Below are 9658 nucleotides of genomic sequence, written 5' to 3'. Positions count from 1 at the left end.
TTAAAGTTCATATGGAACCAAAAAAGAGCCCGCATTACCAAGACAATCCTAAGCCAAAAGAACAAAGCTGGAGGCATCACGCTACCTGACTTCAAACTATATTACAAGGCTACAGTAACCAAAACAGCATGGTACTGGTACCAAAACAGAGATATAGACAAATGGAACAGAATAGAGCCCTCAGAAATAATACGACACATCTACAACCATCTGATCCTTGACAAACCTGAGAAAAACAAGCAATGGGGAAAGGATTCCCTATTTAATAAATGGTGCTGGGAAAACTGGCTAGCCATATGTAGAAAGCTGAAACTGGATCCCTTCCTTACACCTTATACAAAAACTAATTCAAGATGGATTAAAGACTTAAATGTTAGACCTAAAACCATAAAAACCCTAGAAGAAAACCTAGGCAATACCATTCAGGACATAGGCATGGGCAAGGACTTCATGACTAAAACACCAAAAGCAATGGCAACAAAAGTCAAAATTGACAAATGCGATCTAATTAAACTAAAGAGCTTCTGCACAGCAAAAGAAACTACCATCAGAGTGAACAGGCAACCTACAGAATGGGAGAAAATTTTTGCAATCTACTGATCTGATGAAGGGCTAATATCCAGAATCTACAAAGAACTTAAACAAATTTACAAGAAAAAATCAAACAACCCCATCAAAAAGTGGGTGAAGGATATGAACAGATACTTCTCAAAAGAAGACATTTATGCAGCCAACAGACACATGAAAAAATGCTCATCATCACTGGCCATCAGAGAAATGCAAACCAAAACCACAATGAGATACCATCTCACACCAGTTAGAATGGCGATCATTAAAAAGTCAGGAAACAACAGGTGCTGGAGACGATGTGGAGAAATACAAAATCTTTTACACTGTTGGTGGGACTGTAAACAAGTTCAACCATTGTTCAACCAAAGGATTATAAATCATGCTGCTATAAAGATGCATGCACACGTATGTTTATTTCGGTACCATTCACAATAGCAAAGACTTGGAACCAACCCAAATGTCCATCAATGATAGACTGGATTAAGAAAATGTGGCACATACACACCATGGAATACTATGCAGCCATAAAAAAGGATGAGTTCATGCCCTTTGTAGGGACACGGATGAAGCTGGAAACCATCATTCTGAGCAAACTATCACAAGGACAGAAAACCAAACACCACATGTTCTCACTCAAAGGTGGGAACTGAACAATGAGAACACTTGCACACAGGATGGGGAACATCTCACACTGGAGCCTGTCATGGGGTGGGGGGGGAGTGGGGAGGGATAGCATTAGAGGATATACCTAATATAAATGACGAGTTAATGGGTGCAGCACACCAATATGGCACATGTATACATATGTAACAAACCTGCACATTGTGCACATGTACCCTAGAACTTAAAGTATAATAAAAAAAAAGAATATATCACCATTGTTAATCAACACACGATTGTATTAGTATCTCCAAACTAGTTACTCTTCTAGTGCTCTTCAATTATTTTGGTGTTATATTTTTGATCATCTGCTAAATATATGTGAAAGAAAGATGCTGCCTCATGAACCTTGGAAATTTCTTGGCCTACCGTATCAAATTCTTTGCTTTATTTGAAAAGGATAAAATAAATAAATTATCTCTAGAAGAGCATAGTACTCTAAGACTTTGACCCTCTTATTTCTGAGAGGTTATTTTAATATTTATTTCACAACAGGAGGCAGAAATTAAAGCATAATATATTATGCAGTCTTTATATCTCACATTAAATCATGAGAAATTTTGCATTAATGTTTCTTGTAATATATTTATTTGAAAATAGAGAAAACTATTTTAAAATTCATATTGAACCAAAGAAGAGCCCAAATAGCCAAGCCAATTCTAAGCAAAAAGAACAAAATTGGAGGCATCACACTATCCAACTTCTAACTATGCTACAGGGCTACAGTAACCAAAACAGCATGGTATTGGTGCAGAGCAGACACTTAGAGCAATGGAACAGATAAAGAACCCAGAATAAAACTGTTCACTTAACAACTCTCTGATTTTTGGCAAGCCTGACAAAAACAAGCAATGGGAAAAGGATTCCCTATTCAACAAATGGTGCTAGGATAACTGGCTAGCAATATGCAGAGAATTGTAACTGGACCCCTTATTTACACTTTAACTCAAGATGGAGTAAAGACTTTAGTGTAAAACCCAAAACTATAAAAACCCTGGAAGACTACCTAGGGACTACCATTCAGGACATAGACATGGCTAATGCTTTCATGACAAAGACACCAAAAGCAATTGCAACAAAAGCAAAAATTGACAAATGGGATCTAACTACACTAAAGAGCTTCTACACAGCCAAAGAAACTATCAACAGAAAGAACAGACAATGTACAGAATGGGAGAAAATTTTTGCAAACTATGCATCAGACAAAGGTTTAATATCCAGCATCTACAAGGAGCTTAAACAAATTAGAAAAACACCCCATTAAAAAGTGGGCAAAGTACATGAACAGAAACTTCTCAAAAGAAGACATACATGCAGCCAACAAGCATATGAAAAAATGGTCAACATCACTGAACATTAGATAAATGCAAATCAAAACTACAATGAGATACTATCTCACACAAGTCAGAAAGGCTATTACTAAAAATGCTGGTGAGGTTGTGGAGAAAAAGGAATGCTTTTACACTGTTGGTGGGAATGTAAATTGGTTCATCCATTGTGTAAGATAGTGTGGTGATTCCTCAAAAACCTAAAGTTAGAAATATCATTAAACCCAGCAATCCCATTACTGGGTATATACCCAAAGGAATATAAATCGTTCTGTTATAAAGACGCGTGCACAACATGTATATTCATCGCAGCACTATTCACAATAGGAAAGACTTGGAACCAACCCAAATGCCCCTCAAGGATAGACTGGATAAAGAAAATGTGGTACAAATACACCATGGAATACTCTGCAGCCATAAAAAGAATGAGATTGTGTCCTTTGCAGAAACATGGATGGAGCTGGAGGCCATTATTCTTAGCAAAGCAGTGCAGGAACAGAAAACAAGATACCACATGTTGTCACTTATAAATGCAAGCTAAATGATGAGAACACATGAACACATGGAGGGGAACAACACATGCTGGGGCCTATTGGAAGATGGAGGTTGGGAGGAGGGAGAGGATCACAAAAAATAAATAATGGATACTAGGGTAATGCCTGGGTGATAAAATAATTGGTACAGCAAACCCCCATGAAACACATTTACTTATGTAACAAACCTTCACATCCTGCATGTGTACCCCTGAACTTAAAATAAAGGAAAAAAAAAGTAATCTGATCTTTAACCCAAAGAAAAAAATAATATACATGAAGAGACCACCTCTCAATGCCCCTAAGAAGAGAGGAAATATGCGAGATAGACAGCATTTTGTTAACTATCTTGGGCATAAAGAGTGTGTCAGGTCATTTTGTTCTGTGTATCTAATATCCAGATCATGCCCACATATTGCAGGATCTGGCCAGCAGCCTGCAATGCAACGGGGCTCTTTCTTTGTTCCCAGGCAGATCGGCAGGTTGAGAAATAATAGACACACACAACATAGTGAAAGCTGGATCCAGAGGGGTCACTGCCTTCTGGTCCTGCAGTGCCGCCAGTGCACTGGATATGCCAGCATTTATTATTAAGTTTAGTGAGGGCAGGGATAGGTTAGTGAGGTATTTAGGGTCATTTGATTATGAAGTAAGATGGTCACATGGGGATGAAGTAATTCTTTAACATAACATCTGTATGCAGAAGTACAGTATACAGAGATAAGAATTTACAATATAGTATGTGCATCAGTAATTTCTAACAGAGCCTTAAAACAAAAACACAGTCTTCCCATAGCAGATATTAATCAGCAGTAACGGTTACAGCAAAAGCCGGTTACAAACAATCCGTAGAAACAGGATGTGAAGCTAGACAACTGGTTAGACCAGAAATTCTCAGAAGGGAGTATGCCTTAACCATAAAGAGGCCTAGAAGAGCCGTGGCAAGATGAGGGCGTTTATAGCCCTATCTTATCCATATGGACAGGCGCCCCTCATGCGTCCGTTTATAGGCTCTTCACAAGAGTCGCATTCCATTCCCAGAGCTATGAACATCTGCTTTTCTGGGATAGGAATCTTGGTGATGTGAAACCTCCCTGACTGCACATCCATTCATAGGCTCTCTGCAGGGGGAAGCACATCACACACTGTTGGCTCATTCTGGCAGTCCAACCTGGCATTGTCTTTACACAATCCTGCATGCAATTTTGTATTTACAATAATCAGGAGCATTTCATCTTTTATTCTGTAGCGATAGTTTCAGGGGTTCTCCCTACACCCACAGAGTTTGATTAGCACGGAAATTTTGTTGTGAATGCCACATCTAATAAGAAAATGGCAGGTGGTGGTAAACCCAAATCAGTAGCATTTGAACTTTCAAAACATTTTCATTAACACAGATGGGGAAAAAATGGATATATGGTGACTGGTTTTCATTAATATCTATAATATTTAAAAACTTTGTTAAAAATACTGATGGATGTCTATCTCTTGAGAGTCTGACTTTTTTATTCACTCAAACACCTAATAAAAATTTTCATTAATTAATGTAGTACTTGGCAAGAAGAAGGGTGTCTCTCCTAACCTTCAGCCAATAATATTCATAAAAGAAAAATATTACAGCTATCTTACATTAGTGTTAGATCTGATGAGTCTGCAAATTGGTTAAAATATTCATATTAAATTCACAGCAAAAGAAATGTTGTTTTACTCTTTATCTTTTAATTGAAGGTTGAAATGATTGCTCCCTAAGTTGTTCATGAATCATCTTTACAGACATGTAGAAGAATACACATATTCAAGTCATTATTAAATAAGCTTATCACCTCTATCTCCAATTTGAAAATTATTACCATGGAGCTAAAAATTATATTGCATCATATTGTCCTAAATCTTTTTCAATCACTTATTCAAAAGTTTAAAATATAAGCTTATTCAGGAAGTGAAATGTCATAAAAGATGTTTTGAAAACATTATTGCTTAAGGCAAACTTTCTGGAGTGATGAATTTTATTAAAATAAATATTAATTAAGGGGTGCATTGTTCTTTATAATTGACCAGTTCAAATTCTTTTATAGTCATCATTCATAAACTTGTGAGTTTGGAATAATCTGGCCAATTGTGATTATGTAATAAATGATATAAAAGTTACTTCTGGTTATTTGGTTAGATTATAATTTAGCAATTATATGAATCACTAAATACATGTGATTAAAACTGTTGAAAATTTTTAACAAAAATGCCTTTGGATTAAACATATACATCACATCACCCTCTGGCTCAACTATGTTCATATGTGCTTCAAAGAGATGAGGTTGATGTCCTTCAAATATTCATTAATTGGCTATAAAATACTATTCCTTATCCAATTTGATGTAGTCACACTCTTTTATGTTAGCTTTAGATTTTTCCCTTTTGACATTCATTCATAATGTGCTTCAACTTTTGCTTTTGAGTCAGCATCCTTGTTGTTGAATAAGGTGTTTTACATCTTAGTTTACTGTGATCCTGCATAATAGGAATCCATATAAATTATCAAAAACAAACATTTGTATTTTACATTCTTTGTAAGTAAACAAACAGTTTATACCACTTAAAGAACATGCTTATTCTGAACTAATGTTATCAACTTTAATTTCATTTCTTTTTAAGTGTTTCAGTAATCTGTTTCTCAAAAATCATTTAAGGCTGGGCAAGGTGGCTCACGCCTGTAATCCCAGAACTTTGGGAGGGCGAGGCAGGTGGATTACCTGAGGTCAGCAGTTCAAGACCAGCCTGGCCAACATGGTGAAAACCCATCTCTACTAAAAATACAAAAATTAGCTGGGCGTGGTGGTGTGCACCTGTAATCCCAGCTACTCAGGAGGCTGAGGCAGGAGAATGGCTTGATCCTGGGAGGCGGAGGTTGCAGTGAGCCGAGATCACACCACTGCACTCCAGCCTGGGCGACAGAGCGAGACTCCGTCTAAAAAATAAATAAATAATCATGTAAACTCCTCACTAAGCTGCAAAATTCTCAAAGGAGGCTCTATAATTGATGCCCCACTGGCCCAGGCTAACATACATTATGCATTTTTTTTTGAGTATACGTTGGTATACCTGCAATCCACTTCTCCGCTATGCATGGGCATCACTTTCTCTAATCTTCATTACCATTTGGGTGGAGGATATCTGAATTCAGTGGTTTCTCTAATTGTAGGTTGGAGTATTTGAGAGCACTGATGCTGAATTAAGTTTGGTGACACATAGTGAGGCATGGTGGAGAAAGGAATAAACCTTAAAGACCAGAAACAGAAACTGATAAGGTGACTGAGCTTTAGGTATTAACCATGTCAACTATAATTTATAAGGTATAGAGAAAGACACTTACACATACATACATGGAGATGAAAGACATTCTGTAAAAGTGTTTTATTTTATTTTATTGAGACAGGGTCTTGCTATGTTTCCCAGGCTGATCTCCATCTCCTGGGCTCAAGAGATCCTCCTGCCTCGGCCGCCCAAAGTGCTGGGATTACAGGCATGAGCCACTGTGCCCAGCCCTGTAAAAGTATCTTATAGTTTGTTTCTCTATCTTCACAGCTCTAATTTTAAAAATATTTTTCTTTTACATTTGTATGTGAGATGAGACATTTTACTAGCGTTTATAGCTCTAGCTTCACAATTTTAAATTCACCATCAATTCCGCAAATCTTGATGTATATAATCTTTAGTTATGATAAGATTTGGGTTCATAGGAAAAACACATTTGCAAAAAAAATGAGTAAAAGCTATATGAATAATTTTTTGACATATGACAAAATGTTAGAAATTAAATACTATGTTAGAAATAATTAACAGAAAGAATCTAATGAGAAAAAAGTTTGGATATAACTCTGTATCTAATTATTTTTAATATCAGTAAGTAGTTAAAACAAAAACAAAACACCAGGAACTCTGGTCTCAGATAGAATTGGGCTAGTATTTTGCTTGTCTATCCCCTAGTTTCATGGCCTTTCACAGGCAACTTTTTAATGTTCTGATTAAACACAAGTATAATGAACCTACCTCAGAATGTCATGAAACAATACATGAAAAAGGAAGCACCTTACTTCATGTACAGGTGTAATTTCAATAAATGTTAGCTATAACTATAATGGATAGTCTGGACTCGGGAAATGATTTACAAATATTTAGAACTGAATTAAATTTGTTTATACTCAAGCATTTAGGCAGATATTTGAAATATGTACTATAACAAAAATTAAAGATTCTTCCTTCTTCCTCACATAATCTTTCTCTACAGAATTTCTTATTTAGAGATCTGCTGCAATTATTTAGGAGTCAAATTCATCCTGCTTATTCTGCTAATTGAAATGCTGTATTTGATTATTATCTCCAGATATGAACCATAGTCAATGTATAAGAACTAACGTTAGTTGATTGTCGATTGGCTACATTTCAAATGTGGTCCCAAATGGGAAGACTGCCTTTCATGCTTTGAAGTGCACATTTTCATATGCATAATGCACTTACCACAAAGAAGTTAAAACAGACCAGGAAATAGCCCTGACTCTCAGCCACCAGCAATTTAATATTGACATCCCGTGACAATAAGCTTTGGTGAATTAACAATGCAGTAGAAAACCTCTAGGACACCTGTCCAGCCCAATTATGGCTTTTAAGAAATTTCCCCTCTTCTCATTTACATCTACAGGTTTGGACTACATAAGCTCACCTACCTGGCCAAAACCAATTACGTGCAGCAGATACTTAACCCACAATGGAGTAACCAAGTTTTCTTTTCAGATATTTTTGAGTTAGGTCATTGGGGTTCAATTCAGTTGGCTGATGGTGCTAAAAGCAGCAAAATTCCTATTCCGAACAAGCGATCAAGCTCATTAGGGAAAAACAAAAATAAGAAACATAGCAAAACCAAACCCAACAGAAAACAAAAAAGAGAAACTCACTCTATGGTGACATAACAACAATAAGCAGAGACAGCAAACACCAGAGATTTGGAGTATGCTACAGGGTTACTAATGACTTTCCATTTTCCGGTCTCAATCCTTCTCAATCTCAACCACGCTTTTTTAATTTAGGTAGTGGGAAACATTCCTGTATCTATGAAACAAATGAGCTTTATTAATATAAAGCAACTGGCTATGTCAAACCCATTCTATGCCATAATTCTCATGAAATTCTTCTAGAGTTCCAGGGCTTTTACAATAGTATATTTTTCTACTCATATAAATGAATTTCATGAAGGAAAAGAATATGTGGGTTTGAGGATTACCCATGGAACCATCATCTATGAAGCATGTTTTAAATAGCTTCCTTAAACTTTGTTTTAATCATAAAACTTTCAGTGGGCTTCCTATTTTTAAGTCAGTTTTAACTATGAGCTCTTTCAAAGTAAGATATATTAGAGTACGTATATTATTGATCTTACCAGAAATAGATGAATTTTTAAAATGAGACAGCTATGTGAGTCATAAAATACATGTTAAATAATTGATGGAGTTTATAAACTTTTACTTTCTAAGAAATAAACCACTTAATTAAGAAATCTGCAATTGAGACATTCTCCAGAAAACCAGACTACAATTTCTTCTTTGACTTATATCTAAAAAAAAGCAACTTTTTCATGACTTTATGCTTTATTTATCAAGATGAAACTGGAATCAAAATCTTTTCTCACTGCTTGAAATAACTTTTGTTATTTTTTATTGTTGTTAATTAATTATGCTCATATAACAAGGACCCCTCAGTCTATTTCATGTTGCCTATGCCAAGTGGTTCACATTACATGTTAAGAACATATATTTTGTCCTTTATCACCCACATTACTTTATAGTATAAAACATTTTTAATTTTTATTTGCTATGAAGAAAAATGAATAAATCCATTACAATCCAGGCAAAATTAGTTTATCAACATGTAAACACTATATCCAATTTCCTAGATATTTCTCTAGCATTGCCTCATTTGGAAAGGTTCTCATGGATGAACCTATTTTGTAAATTAAGACAATTTGAAGTCAGGCTTGAGTAAGATTACTTTGACCTTGTGATATTGGGCCTTAGATTTCTCTAATTTGAATGTGATGCATTTAAGAAAATAGTCATATTTTTCTAGCTCTTCTAATTTAGTGTCTTTAATTTTCTATTAAGTAAATTATGCATGGGTTTATTTATTAGAGGAAAATATGTAAATGCTGAGTGGACCATTTACCTGAATCCTTAGTACCTAAAACCTTTTAGCAAATAATAACATTGCCTTGTACATCCAAAATAGCAATTTTTCTTTCCAACCATTTTTACACCGATTATATTCTTTTTTCTTTTTCATTTTTTTTTTTTTTTTTTTTGAGATGGCATCTCACTCTGTTGCCCAGGCTGGAGTGCAGTGGCACAATTTTGGCTTACTGCAACCTCCACCTCCTGGGTTCAAGTGAGTCTCCTGCCTCAGCCTCCCGAGTAGCTCAGATTACAGTCACCTACCACCATGTCCAGCTAATTTTTGTATTTTTTAATAGAGATGGGGTTTCACCATATTGGCCAGGCTGGTCTTGAAGTCCTGACCTCAAGG

General features: G+C 35.7%; 1 long non-coding RNA gene across 1 annotated transcript in view; it reads right to left on the bottom strand.

Annotated features, from left to right (window-relative positions):
* Positions 1 to 5457: 5457 nt before the first annotated feature.
* The window catches only part of LOC129036962 (uncharacterized), a 64476-nt gene continuing 60275 nt past the window's right edge, over positions 5458 to 9658 (bottom strand). Inside the window, exons 3-4 of the long non-coding RNA XR_008502699.1 lie at positions 6178 to 6364; positions 5458 to 5596 (exon numbers count right to left, since the gene is read on the bottom strand). This is a non-coding gene — a long non-coding RNA (uncharacterized LOC129036962). The remainder of the gene's footprint in view (positions 5597 to 6177; positions 6365 to 9658) is intronic.

The sequence above is a fragment of the Pongo pygmaeus genome, chromosome 4, assembly GCF_028885625.2.
Source record: "Pongo pygmaeus isolate AG05252 chromosome 4, NHGRI_mPonPyg2-v2.0_pri, whole genome shotgun sequence".
NCBI lineage: Eukaryota > Metazoa > Chordata > Mammalia > Primates > Hominidae > Pongo > Pongo pygmaeus.
The sequence above is the reverse complement of the archived record's forward strand: the minus strand, read 5'-3'. Positions and strand labels throughout refer to the sequence as shown.